This window comes from Sceloporus occidentalis, unplaced genomic scaffold, assembly GCF_023333645.1.
Source record: "Sceloporus occidentalis isolate IW3139 unplaced genomic scaffold, rSceOcc1.0.p SCAF_48, whole genome shotgun sequence".
Classification (NCBI taxonomy): domain Eukaryota; kingdom Metazoa; phylum Chordata; class Lepidosauria; order Squamata; family Phrynosomatidae; genus Sceloporus; species Sceloporus occidentalis.
The window spans coordinates 7,494,801-7,509,641 of record NW_028317028.1 but is presented as its reverse complement, the minus strand read 5'-3'; positions in this window follow the sequence as shown (position 1 = coordinate 7,509,641).

The following is a 14,841-nucleotide window of genomic DNA, read 5'->3' as shown; positions in this document are numbered from 1 at the left end:
AGAACCATTCACCCATCTAGTCTACCCATTTTTCCTGATCCTATATGCATGTTTAAATTCTGTATTAGCCTCTACCGCTTCGATTCTATTTATCTACCACCCTCTCATGAAATAAAACTTGCATTACATCTAAACCTCTGACCCTCTAGGTTCAGTTAATGACCTTTCTCATCTGAAATAAACACCCCTTTGTACTTTGTTGAATCCCTTTAAATATTTAAATGTTTCGGTCACATCTCCCCTTTCTCTTCTTTCCTCCAAGCTATACATATTGAGATCTTAATCTTTCTTCATAATTTTTATCCTGCAAACCATTTACAATTTTAGCCTTCCTTTGAACCCTCTACGTTGAGATATGTCAATATCCTTTTGGCGATGGGGTTTCCAGAACTGTACAAATTTCCCTACGTAAGGTCTGACCATGGATCTATTTCTCTATGCTACTAATGCTGCTAGCTATACAAACCAGCACCTTGCTAGCTTTTTCTGATGCTTTATTGTATTGCTTACTTACCTTTAAGTCCTCAGAAATAATTACTCCCAAGTCCCTCTCTTCTGTTCTCATTGACAGAACAATGCTCCTTATGCTATATTCTGCCTTGGGATTATTACGTCCCAAGTGCATTATTTAAAATTTATCAACATTAAACTGCATCTGCCACACTCTCAACCATTCTTCTAATTTACATAACGTTTCATCAGGTCATAAAAATGTATTTGACTAAGGGCCACACTGAGTCATACATACTATCACGTTGTTCTTATGAGAGTATCTCAATCTGCTTCTAGTGCATGTTAATCGGCCGTTTTTAGCCATTTATTGATAAAGAGTCCGTTTCTTTGAATTAATTTTTTTAAGATTTTAGTCTGAGACATCCCTGCTCCAAAATTTGAAGTCACCCTTTCAATATGATTGAGAAATCAGATTAATTATTTAAGTATAAATGTGACCACCTCCGTATCATACCTCTTACAAAAAATGTTTATAACAAGTGGTCCTGCACCAAAGCAGATTTATGCAAATTAATAATTAATTAACTCTCCTGGCTGGGGTAGTTCAGGATTACACACATACATACATATGCACATTCACCCTTACCGTTACAAACACAATTGGCTCACACTTCTCTTTGCAGCCATGTGCTTACTTGCCCTAACATATACGCACAAAATACAAACATGCTCTACTTTCTCACTACCCCTCCCTATATCCTTATCTCTATTATTATTATTATTTTATTTATTGTTTTATATAGCGCCATCAAATTCCATAGCTCTTATTTCTCCCCTTACTCATTATCTCTCTCCACAGTCTCTCATCTTTCTCTTTATCTCCCCTCTTTCATTTCTTCCTTTGCCCCTCCCCCCCTTCTCCTCTCATTCATTTCTCACAGTGTCCCCTTCTCCCCATCTATTTAATTTCTTCCTCTGCCGTCCATCTCTTTCATTAATCTCTCTGGGTCCTTGTCCCCATCTCATTCATTTCGCACTCTGTCCCCTTCTTCTCCCCATCTATTTAATTTCTTCCTCTGCCCTCCATCTCTTTAATTCCTCTCTCTGCACCCTCCCTTCTCCCCATCTCTATCTTTTCTTCTTCTGTCCCCTTCTCCCCATCTCTTTTATTTCTCCTTCTGCCCAGTTTCCCCACTGATTTCATTTCTCCTTCTGTCCCCTTCTCCCCATTTCTTTCACTTCTCCTTCTACCCCCTCCTCTCCATCTCTTTCACCTCTCCCTCTGCCCCCGTTTCCCCATCTCTTTCATCTCTCCCTCTCTGCACCATCCCTTCTCCCCATCACTTTCATTTCCATCTGCCCCCATCTCCCCATCGCTATAATTTCTTCTTCTGTCCCCTTCTCCTCATCTCTTTAATTTCTCCTTCTGCCCAGTCTCCCCTTTTATATTGTTTCTCTTTCTTTCTTTTCCAAACACATTTCTAGGATGTTGCTAGGGTACTTTTTCTTGCAATTAAGGTCTCAATAGCCAGAAAATGGAGACAATTAAGGTGAATTATTGGCATTAGAGATTTGGGCATAACTCACAGCATGTACCCATCTGAATTAGCATACAGGCCTTGTAGTGGGTTTATTTACAAAGGGAAAAATGGGGGAGTGAAAACAGCATGCACTTCTGGATGTGCTGTATACAATTTTTCTCAAAAGAAGATAAATTAATGTTGTTATGAAACATTTGATTCATGTAATTTCTAAGGCTTTTGTAAATAAAGCTGTTTTCCCTATGACATTAAATACAGTGTGTTTTATCTGTCTGACGACTGTGGCAATCCAACATTCACCATGCCATCTTGAAACCAAAGGTATTGTCACATAAAATCTCTCTTCTGCCCCCTCGTGGCTTTTTGAGGTTATTGCTGCAATTTGATTATTGGCACCCGAGTAACTGACCCAGCATGTTGTAGATATGAGTAACTGTACATTTTTGTCTCTTCTTGTATAAATAGGGTGAAAAAACATCAACTGGATGTGATACCAGCCTTGACACATACATAGACTGTTTTTGCTAAAGCACACAGGGTCACACAAACGTACACACACAAAAACCCTATGTCAATAAGCTATAATGGGCAGTTAGAGTCCCTTCCTTTTTATTGAATTCTGTAACTGGTAGTGAATCAATTTTTATATTCACTTGAAAATCATAGTACATCCCATAAAGTGCTAGAAATGTGTCCACATAAATACTTGGTTTTACCCAAGTATTTTATGATGGGTGAAACCAAGCAATCGGTGTTTAAAGAAGTTGACCACTATAGACAAACTTCATCAAACCCAAAGAAGAGAACAGTGGTTGGCCAACATTTCTCAATGCTTGGACACAATATTAATTTAAAGATTAACATCACAATCACACAGCCAAAAAGCTGGGAATTGAAATATGTCAGTATCTTTAACTCAAGGGCAGATGTCTTAAATCAAGTTTGATAATGACACACAGTAAACTTTTATAATCACATCCTGTTCACGTTCTTTGCGCTCATCTTAGCATTTAATGTTTTGTTCATTTCTATCTCATTTGTCGACATTTACTTTGGATTATTTTTTTGGCAGATGCATTTAGCTTGGACAAACAAGGGAATCCTGAGCTGGGGCGAATCTTACTGCCATCTCCTAAGTGACATCTCTAAGTGAGGAGTTACAAGTAAAGAAGGAGAGTATTTTTATTTCTATTGCAAGGGGGAGAGTAAAGTATAAATCCTTGTAATTTTATATATATTTATTGTGTGTGTCTTACATTAGTAGGCATGTTGGATAATGCCACTCAGTGCATGCCTTGCAAAAATGTATATACTCTTGGAGCGAGTTCCCCAGGGTCCACATCGCTGTTGGAATCGTGAGCAGGTTGCTACTTTGGAATGTACTATACTAGATCTAAAGAGGCGACTGGCAACACTGAGGGACATAGACAACATGGAGAGGAGCTTACTGCTTACGGAGCAGGCATTGGCTGGGAGGGTGGAGATGGGAAAGAAGAGGTCTTGAGAGCAGAGAGCTGGGTTAGTTGTGGTGTAAGGGGCAGCAGGGGCTGGAGAGCTAGGGTGGCTTGTTCTGGGCTAGATCACCCCAACATTTTTGCCAGTTTGTGTGAAGATGCTTGGGAGACCAGCTCATAGGAAGCATTTCTGGGGCAGGCTGACTCTCCTAGCAGCCAGGAGAGTAGCCTCTCCAGCATAGTGGGGAGCCAGACTGCTAGGAAGGCTAATAAACCAACCATGGAGTGCATATAGATGGGGAGAAAAAGAAACAACAATAATAGTGTAATATGTATGCAAAATGAAAAGTAAAATAAGGTGTCAAATCCACTCACAAACAAGTAGGATAAAATAGGCTCAACAAGGGTTCAGTACAATATCAGCAGAATTTTAATGGCTTCGAAATCTATAAAAACAAGGAGACCAAAAAATGGTGCAATATCATCAAACAACCGAGAGTCAGGAAGTCTGGATACACTTACAGTTGGAGAAGGCACAGCTATATAAAAATAGTGTGCAAAAAGCGCAGTGTAAACAGAAACAGTCCCAAGTCAACTGCTGTGGTGATCGTGAAGCTCTCTCTCTACGCGTTTTGCCAATAGTCCGTTGGCTTCTTCAGGAGGAAATTCAATCAAAAGATGTGTGTATTCAAAGGTAAGTAATTTAGTTCATGTCCGTGCCTCAATTAAATACACTCCGACTTCCGGGTTTCGGCCGTCCCACTTCATTACGTGCGTCATCCTGCTGCCAATCCGTCCAACCCCTGTTGGTATCGTAAACGTGTGCGCGATTGCATAGTCGCGTACAACGCTAGGTGTCGTCCGGCTCCCACATCCTATACGTGGTTGCGTAGTCACGGGAAATCAACAGACGGCCGTCTCCACGATATTGCGTGATTGCCTCTAAGCGTCTTACGCTTCCGTTAGAAACATATATAAAAAACGGAAAGAAGAGGGGATCGGTTGCTTATCGATCTCACTCCATGAATACACCATCAAAGGTACACAAGAATACATTTGGTATGAATGTTCTTCAATAAAAAATCAATAGATAGATAAAAATGGGTCTCTGTGTGGTTACTTAACATACCTACTTTTAATTTTTTGAAAACAGACTCACCCAAGATTGCTGTATTTTATTTCTTACCCAAAATACACAAGAGCATAACCGCCCCACCAGCTAGACCCATTATCAGCGGGATTTACTCCTTAACTAGCAACATCTCTCAGTATGTTGACTCTTTTTTACAGAGAAATGTATGTCTCATCCCATCATACATTAGAGACACTAAACATATACTCAGTACTCTACAAGATATCAATTGGCAATCTGATTTTTTATGGGCAACAATTGACGTGTCCTCGCTTTATACCGTCATTCCCCATAGTCTGGGAATAGAAGCCATAAAAAAGGTTCTACAAAATGATGTAGAGATGGACTTTTTACAAAGTCAATTTATTTTAAATTGTATCGGCTTTATCCTTAACCCCTTGATGACAATTGCCGGTCCGGGCACGTCACGGAAAAACATGTCGTTAACGACAAATGACGTGCCAGGACCGTCATTTGTTAAAACGGGTAAAAAAAATCGATCCGTGATCGATTATTTTTTTTTACCCAAACGGCGTTGCTGTAATGCCTCGACCTCGAGGCATTCAGCAACGCCGTGATCGGAATCAGGGGCCATGTCTGCCCCCCCCCGGGGCGTCAACATCCGCCATACAATGTATGGCGGCGGACGCCCGTTTTAAAAGCGTTTAGGAGGCGATCAACGATCACCTCCTAAACTTAAATGGTGTCGCTGGAATGCCTCGATCAGGAGGCATCCAGCGACACCAAACACTTACCTGGGGATGGACTGTGACCGCTCCGGAGAGCGGTCACAGCCGCAGCTGCCGGTGATCTTCGCCATCAGCAAGATGGCGGCGGCCCGGGAAAAAAAATAATAAAGATGAAAAGGTTCGCTAGACGGTCTCCTGACCCTCTAGAGAACTCTGGCTCCACTTGCAGGTTGATTACAGGTACTGCATTCAACCATGCAAGTCAATGGAGCCCAGCTTTCTAATCACAGTGTGATAAGAAAAAATAAAATAAAATTACCGTATTGGCTCGAATATAGGTGTCAGACACTTGCTGGTGTCTGTATTAGCAGGGTAGAAGGAGCCCAGAATGCAGGAGGTAACAGGAACAGTCCAGAATAGTAGAGATAGGGCACGATAACTAAATCAGGTAGAGGCAGGACGCCAAATAGTGTAATCAGGTCACAGGCAAGGGTCAGGTCCAGGCAGCAATCAAATAGCGTAATCAGGTCACAGGCAAGGGTCAGGTCCAGGCAGCAATCGAGTAGCGTAATCAGGTCACAGGCAAGGGTCAGGTCCAGGCAGCAATCAAATAGCGAAATCAGGTCACAGGCAAGGGTCAGGTAACGGCTCAAATCAGGATACAAATAGGTAGAGGAGCACAGTACTGGGGACGCTGTGTAGGGCACAGAGCGTCTCAGAATATCTGAGCGCCAACATAAGGGAGCTTGAGGGTTTTATAGAGATCCCAGACGTGGCGTCTGACGTCAAGTCTAGATCTCCACCCACTGTTCCGCCCCCAACCACCTCTTCCCTGTGAGACGGCACAAGAGGTGCCGCCCCTCCAGGGTAAGCCCCTACCCCCACTCCTCCCCCTCCCTCCTGCACACCGTTAGCAGGAGGAGAGGAACTAGGGGCGGCATGCTGGAGCACCGCCCCCTTCATGGTGACCCGAATTGCGTCGCCCGAGACCACATCGCCCGAGACGGCGGCAGGAACTGGGAACCTGCCGCGAGCAGACGCGGTCTGCCACGGGAGGTAAGTCCCGGACCTCGAACGGCACGTACCGTACGCCGGACGGAACGTGCCTTACAATAGGCCGCACTTTTTCCCCCCACTTTAAGTCTTTAAAGTGGGGGTGCGGCCTATATTTGGGGTCTAACGCCCGGGACATGCAGTCCCGGGCGCCGGGCAGGCAGCGGGGTTAGGATACAGATCCCCCGCAGCGGTGCAGGGGACCTGCATCCTACTCCCCGATACGCTTAGGCAGCCTCCCCTGCCAGGACTTTCCACGGGGGGGGTGCCGGCACGGGAGGTTGTCTAAGCGCATCGTGCGGATGGTCACCGACATCACCGGTTTACCCGCATCACCGCAGCCGGTGACCGTCCGCACAATGCGTTTTACCTCTGCCCCCAAGACTTATCAGAGGAGACTCCCGGGTGTCTTGCGGGGGACATCTACGCAATACGCGTATACAACTTCCGGTGCCGGCACATCAGCTGAGTGCCGGCACCGGAAGTTGTGTACGCGTATTGCGTAGATGTCCCCCGCCGGACCCGCAAGACACCCGGGAGTCTCCTCTGGTAAGTCGGGGGGGAGCAGAGTGGCAGCATATCTCGGGGGGGGGAGGAGGACAGTGGCAGCATATCTTGAGGGGGAGGAGGACAGTGGCAGCATATCTCTTCAGTGGCAGCATATCTCGGGGGGGGTTGACAGAGTTGCAGCATTTTTTTTTTGGTGCTTTTTTTAAAGAAAAAAGCGTTTTCTTTAAAAAAGCACCAAACTTTTAGGGTTCGGCCTATATACGGGGGCAGCCTATATCCGAGCCAATACGGTAAAAAAAAAAAACAATATCTAATGTGTGTGGGTTCAGTAAACGGGAAAGAAGAAAATTACAACTAAACACGAGCAGCGCAGAAATGTTAAAACGGCCATTGTCACGAAGGGTACAAAAAGTAAAATCAGCCTTTGTCACGAAGGGGTTAAACACAACTTCTTTTGGTTTGAACATACATTTTATCTACAACTCTGTGGCACCGCCATGGGGACCAAAGCTATGCCAATCTATATGTGGCAAAGTGGGAAGCCAATTCCATCTGGCAAAATAATCCGTTTGGTGCAAATTTGGTCCTCTGGCGGCGCTACATCGATGACATACTAATTATTTGGAAGCGATCGGTGTGCAAGTTAAACAATTTTTTGAAATATGTGAACAAAAACCAATATAATCTACAATTTACATCCCCTACTGACAAAACAGAGATTAACTTTTTGGACCTTACACTTTACATACAGAATAAAATACATTCCAAGACATTCTTTAACCCCTTGATGACAATTGCCGGTCCGGGCACGTCACGGAAATTCAAGTCGATAACGACAAATGACGTGCCAGGACCGGCACGTCATTAAACGGGTGCAGAAAGCGATCTATTTTCGCTTTCTGCACCGAAACGGCGTTGCTGTAATGCCTCGACCTCGAGGCATTCAGCAATGCCATTATCGGCACAAAGGGGCCATCTCTGGCCCCTCCCCGGGGCGTCAACATCCGCCATACTTTGACCCTCTAGAGAACTCTGGCTCCACTTGCAGGTTGAATATAGGTACTGCATTCAACCATGCAAGTCAATGGAGCTCAGCTTTCTAATCACAGTGTGATTAGAAAAAATAAATTAAAAATAAAATAAAATTAATAATAATTAGAAAAAAAATAGTAAAAAAAACAGTAAAATGTAAAAATAATTTCCCACTGATGTCACTATCAGGGGAACCTTCAAGTTGAATTTTTTTTTTTTTTAAATTAAAAAAGGCAAAAAAAAATATATATATATAAAAAATATATTTTTGTGAGCAAGTCCTAAAATCAGCATATTAGCTTAAAACAATTCTCGCATGGAAAGAGTTAAAATACTGGCATATTAAATGGCCATGGGGTGTCTACTTTTAAACAATGTATGATTTGATGGGGTAAATTGAATTGGCCGGGTTCAACAAGGTCCCAATTAACACGGGGGGAAGGATGGCCACACATCTAATTTCCAATTAGAAAAATGCACACGTACCAAATGTGGCCTCTTAGTTCCCCCCAAAAATGACAAACCCATGCATGTGGGGTATCACTGTACTCAGGAGATGTTGCTGAACACATATTGGGGTGACACCGGCATATACCAGGAGCTGTAAATTCATACATAAAGTAGGTGTGTGTGGGAAAAATACACACACAAAAATACTACTGCAAACTTTGAAAAAATGCTGGTGGTAAAATGTGTGCATGCAAAGAGTTAAAATACCAGCATTTAAAATACCCTGGGGTGTCTAGTTTTCAAAAATATATGGTTTTGTTGGGCACACTGAAATGGCCCGGCTCAAAGATGTACCAAATAGGGCATGGGCAGTGGATCCCCAAATGCCAAAGTTCAACATTGAAAAATGTGCATGCCCCAAATGTGGCCCTTTTCCCCCCCCGAACAGCCAGGCAAAATCATTCATGTGGGGTATCACTGCGCTCAGGAGATGTTGCTGAACACATATTGGGGTGTTTTGTGATAGTGACATATACAAGAACATTTTAATTCATACCTGAAGTACAATGTGTGTGACAAAACAAATGCAAAAAAATTACTACCATAAAGTTTGACAAAGGCTGATGGTAGAATAAGTGCTTGGAAAGGGTTAAAATACCAGCATTTGGAATACCCTGGGCTGTCTAGTTTTCAAAAATATATGATTTGATGGGGTAAATTGCATTGGCCGGCTTCAAAGATACCCGAAATGGCACATGGGGGGAAGAATTACCAGATTTGGAAAAAATGGCTTTGAAATAGCAAAACGCTACCTGTACTTATTGCTCCATAACTTGCAGAAAAAAGCAAAAAAACATAAAAACATTGGGTATTTCTAAACTCAGGACAAATAGTAGAATCTATTTAGCAAGTTTTTTTATTACCTTTTATAGATGAGTAAAAGATTTTTCAACTAAAAGTTAGAAACAGTCATTTTTTTCTAAATTTTTCACCATATTTTATACTTTTTTTAATAGTAAATAATATGATACAATCAAAACAATGTCATCTAAAGAAAGCCCTTCTTGTCCTGAAAAAAACAATATCTAATGTGTGTGGGTTCAGGAAAGAAGAAAATTACAGCTAAACACGAGCAGCGCAGAAATTTTAAAACGGCCATTGTCACGAAGGGTACAAAAAGTAAAATCAGCCTTTGTCACGAAGGGGTTAAGCCCACTGATGGGAATAGTTATATTGATTTTTCGAGTTGTCATCACCCCCAGTGGTTACAGAATATACCAAAAGGGCAATTTGCCCCTATACGTAGAAATTGCACTGAAGATGCTGACTTTTTCACTCAAAGTCAATCTCTTATGGATAAATTCAAAGAAAGAAAGTATCCAGACGAGCTATTACAGAGCAGTTTCAAAACCATAAAAGAAAAGAAAAGGGATTTTTTCTTACAGGATAATAAACACAAATCAGATAGGAAGTTTGATTTTGCTTTTCTAACCAAATACAATGACAAGGCATATGACATCAACACAGTAGGGACACAATATGTATATAGGTTGAACTTGATGGACTTTGGTCTTTTTTAAACCTTATGAACTATGTTACTATGTTACATCAAAAAGGCTATAGCTAAATGCTGGCCCATTTTAAAACAAGATAGTATCTTAAAGGACCATCTCCCAATAAGACCTAATGTCATTTATAAAAAATCAGAAAATCTAAAATCAATATTGGCGCCGAGTGTTTTACCTAACATAAGAGAAATTAAAGAAAATGATAATACCCTTTTTAAGAAAATCCCTGTTTTTTTTCCGATGTGGGAAATGTAAACTATGTACAACTTGCCATCGACAAAACAAAAAAAACAGCAAATTCATATGCACAAATACTAAAAAAGAATACTTAATCAAGCACTTTATTCATTGTAGGTCCAAAAATGTTATATATCTTCTCGCGGGATCCAATATATTGGTAGAACCACTGGAGAATTAAAAATCAGAGGTCTTGAACATCTGGGTGGCATCCGTAATCAAAATCTTAAGCATAGTGTCCCGAAGTACTGTAATCAATGCAGAGCCTTCTCCCTATCAGAATTCAAAGTTATTGGAATTGATATTATCTCCCCCCACTGGAGAGGTGGAGATGTACAACAAGAGTTAGCAAGAAGAGAGACGGAATGGATCTTTAAGTTCCAAACACATAAGAAAGGTGGACTAAATACAGATCTAGATATCCTTGCTTTCATGACGTAAAGAAGAAAAAAAAAAAAAAATTTCACATGCACGTGGCACATTCTTTTCCATTGTTTTGCACTTCACTATATCTAAGCACTTTAATAAATTTATGTAATAAAGTCTGTCTCATGACAGGTATAATTCTAAAATATCATTCTTGTTCCTTTAAGGAACACATGTGAAATATTAGCTGTATTATTATGGCACTGACTTATATTTGCACTTTAACATCACCAGGTCTTTTCTCTTTTTCCCCCTATGATATTTGATATGTGATCAAATGAAGTATTTTACAATTAATTAAACATATTTTAATATTTATTGAATTTTCTTCTATATAAAAAATCAAGTTTATATATAAAAAAAGATTAAGATATTTAGATATTTAATATCTATTACTAAATTTATTGAAATATTGATATCTAATATTTAATATTTATTACTAATGATAACTAAACTCATGTGAATCTTGATTTGATTTTTTATTTTAATATAAGGAAAGTATGTCTAATTTTAGATTCTTTCATTCCCCAAAAGAAAGTAGGTATGTTAAGTAACCACACAGAGACCCATTTTTATCTATCTATTGATTTTTTATTGAAGAACATTCATACCAAATGTATTCTTGTGTACCTTTGATGGTGTGTTCATGGAGTGAGATCGATAAGCAACCGATCCCCTCTTCTTTCCGTTTTTTTATATATGTTTCTAACCGAAGCGTAAAAACTACCCGACGCGATTTAAAGACGCTTAGAGGCAATCACGCAATATCGTGGAGACAGCCGTCTGTTGATTTCCCGTGACTACGCAACCACGTATAGGATGTGGGAGCCGGACGACACTTAACGTTGTACGCGCACACGTTTATGATACCAACAGGGGTTGGACGGATTGGCAGCAGGATGACGCACGTAATGAAGTGGGACGGACGAAACCCGGAAGTCGGAGTGTATTTAATCGAGGCACGGACATGAACTAAATTACTTACCTTTGAATACACACATCTTTTGATTTAATTTCCTCCTGAAGAAGCCAACGGACTATTGGCGAAACGCGTAGAGAGAGAGCTTCACGATCACCACAGCAGTTGACTTGGGACTGTTTCTGTTTACACTGCGCTTTTTGCACACTATTTTTATATAGCTGTGCCTTCTCCAACTGTAAGTGTATCCAGACTTCCTGACTCTCGGTTGTTTGATGATATTGCACCATTTTTTGGTCTCCTTGTTTTTATAGATTTCGAAGCCATTAAAATTCTGCTGATATTGTACTGAACCCTTGTTGAGCCTATTTTATCCTACTTGTTTGTGAGTGGATTTGACACCTTATTTTACTTTTCATTTTGCATACATATTACACTATTGTTGTTTCTTTTTTTCCCTATCTATATGCGCTCCATGGTTGGTTTATTGTGCTGTTAAACACCCTGAGGAAGAGTGTTATTGGAAGCTGCTTTTGATTGGGGAGTATTTATTATTATTTGTTTGATTACTATACACGTGAACTTGGGTTGTTGTTTCTTTGTATGCTAGGAAGGCTAGACAGGTGCTGGTGGTAGGGGATTCAATTAACAGGAAGGTTGATAGGGTAATCTGTCACCAGGACCCCGAATGCCAAATCGTTTGCTGTCTCCCTAGGCAAAGGACCTCCAAGGTAATATTCTCTGGAATATTACCGGTACCACGGGCTACATCAGGGAGACAGCGGGAGCTTAGGGAGATAAATGTGTGACTAAGAGTGTGGTGTAAGAAAGAGGGATTTGGGTTTTTGGAGAACTGGGCAGACTTTGCAGTCGGCTACAGACTCTACAGCAGGGATGGAATGCACCTCAATGAAGAGGAGGCTGCAGTGCTAGGAAAGAGGATGGCTAGAGGAATCGAGGATCTTTTAAACTAGGTTCTGGGGGGATGATAAGGATAGAAATGAAGTGCTAGCTAGAGTAGACTGGGAAGGGGGTCTAGATATGGGAAAAGGGGGTGAGAGCAGTGGTGGGGTTAGCATAGACAATGCGGAGCTGCGGTTAAGAAATATTTGTCAACTGATAAACCAAAAATGGGTAGTAAACTTAAATGTCTTTTAGCAAATGCGAGAAGCTTGGCAAAAAAAATGGGTGAGTTGGAAATATTGGTAAGCGATGAACAGTGCGACTTGATCTGGTAAAGGCCAAAACAAAAAACACACACACTGCTCGGAATTAATGTTGGGGGTTTACAGTAGAGCTGTAAACAGGACCAGAAGTACATCTTGGGACAGCGATGGCGAACCTATGGCACATGTGCCACAACGGGCACGCGAAGCCTTCAGTTGTAGCACGCGGCCAGGTTGCCGACTGACAGGCCCGCCCTTTGGGGTGTGAGAGAGGGGCGCCGAACGGTTTCCTCTGCTCCCTGCCGCCACCCACATTGGTGCTGCTCTGCGCAAGGCCTCCATTTTGGTCGCGTTGGTGGGACTTCTTGCTGATCTCAACAGCAAAGCAGCACGCACTGCAGCACAGCATCAAGACAGGAGCCTTGCGCTCCCACCGCAGGACTTCAGCAGGGTTAGTGAACTACAAAGGAAGGGGAGGGGGTAGATAGTGAGAAGGGGGGATAGTAAAAATATTGAAATACAGAATGAGTGAGAAAATGAATAATTTATGTGTGAATGAGTGAGAGGATTAATGTGGGTGAATGAGAGAATTAATGAATTAATGAGTGGGTGACTTGTGTGAATGAGTGAGGGTATGAATTATTGTGTGAATGACTGAGAGAATTAATGTGTTAATTAATTGTGTTAAAATGGGAGAATGAATCAATTAATGTGTGGATGAATTGCTTGAATGATTTTTGAAAATGCATTCATGAATATGTATAAATGTGAGAGAATTAATGATTGTGTGAATGAAAGTGTGAATGAGTGAGTGACTCCCTTTATTTTTGTTATACACTGATATAATTTCAGTGCAAATGGTAATTAATAAAATCCAATTTCAGGAATAGATCCTCTTTTCATGTGTTTTTCTGCTTGGGCAGAGAGATGGGCCAAATAGTTATTATCTGCTGACACATTCTATGTTTCTATGCTTAAAAAACCAAATAGTTATTATCTGCTGTCACATTCTATGTTTCTATGCTTAAAAAACAAACATAATTTATATGTGCGAATTGATGCACACTGTTGTGTATAGTAATTTTGTACCAATGTTTAATATGCAGCGTTGGCACTTTGAGGTCTGCAATTTGGTTTCATGCAGAAATTTGGGCGCTCTGGGCCAAAAATGTTTACCATCGATGTCCTAGGACATCCAATGCTCCAAAGGGCTTTGTGGCCATATAGTTATCAATACATCCAAATTTGTTAAGATAGTGATGACAAAGAGGCTAAATGTCCCAGCTGTCTGCTGTACTGGTGTTCTGTGACAGGGCCAGGCTAGCTGGCTCATGTGTCATATGAAGTTTAGCCGGGTCACGGAGCACTTTTGTGTCCGGTTCTGTATACTGTGACCCGGTAATATATTATATTGTGTTTATTGTGTAACCGGCCCAGAGACTGATGTGGATTCAGCCCCAGCCTTCAAAGAGACGATCCTATAATCTGGCTGGGGCTCTTAATCAGCCAGCACAGCCCTGTCTGCCCAGACGGCACCCGCACTACAGGGGGGATAACACAGGTGGGGGAACCCATTGTATTCTGTAATCCCCTCACCTGATACATCCCCTGTATAATGATGGGATTTGTGATGGGATGTGGCTGATGGGATTGGGGGTTGGGTTCGGTACACATTGCATTGAGATTGTATATAAGTTCTGTGTGTTTGTAATAAAGAGAGTTCTTCTTGGTTTACTACGAATGGTGGTCTGACTGATCCGGGGATAGCTGAGTGCTATCCGTATGAGGGACTGACTGGTGATTCCTCAGCCCTCAAACAGGGGTACCCAGCCTTGGGTACGGTGACCCTGTAACATTGGTGGCAGCGGTGGGAAGAATCCCACGAATTGGGTGAAATCCAAACCACCAACTGGGATTGCAGACGAGAGACACCAAGAGAGCTCCTGGAGGTTTGTAGTAAAGGAAAGGCTACTCTGATTGCGGACTGCAGAGAGATGGACCGGTACCAGGATGCCCCAGAGGAGAGCCTCGGACTGAGTGCTCTACAAAAGAACATTCTATGGCACCTATCCCTGTACCCAGGAGGGGCTACATCGGAGCAAGTGACGGCGGTGATTAAAATGTGTCACCAGGAACTGAGCCAGAGTGGGTCTGTATCTCCCAGACTAGGGGAACAGACCACCAAAATATTGCACCAGGATATCCAATCCT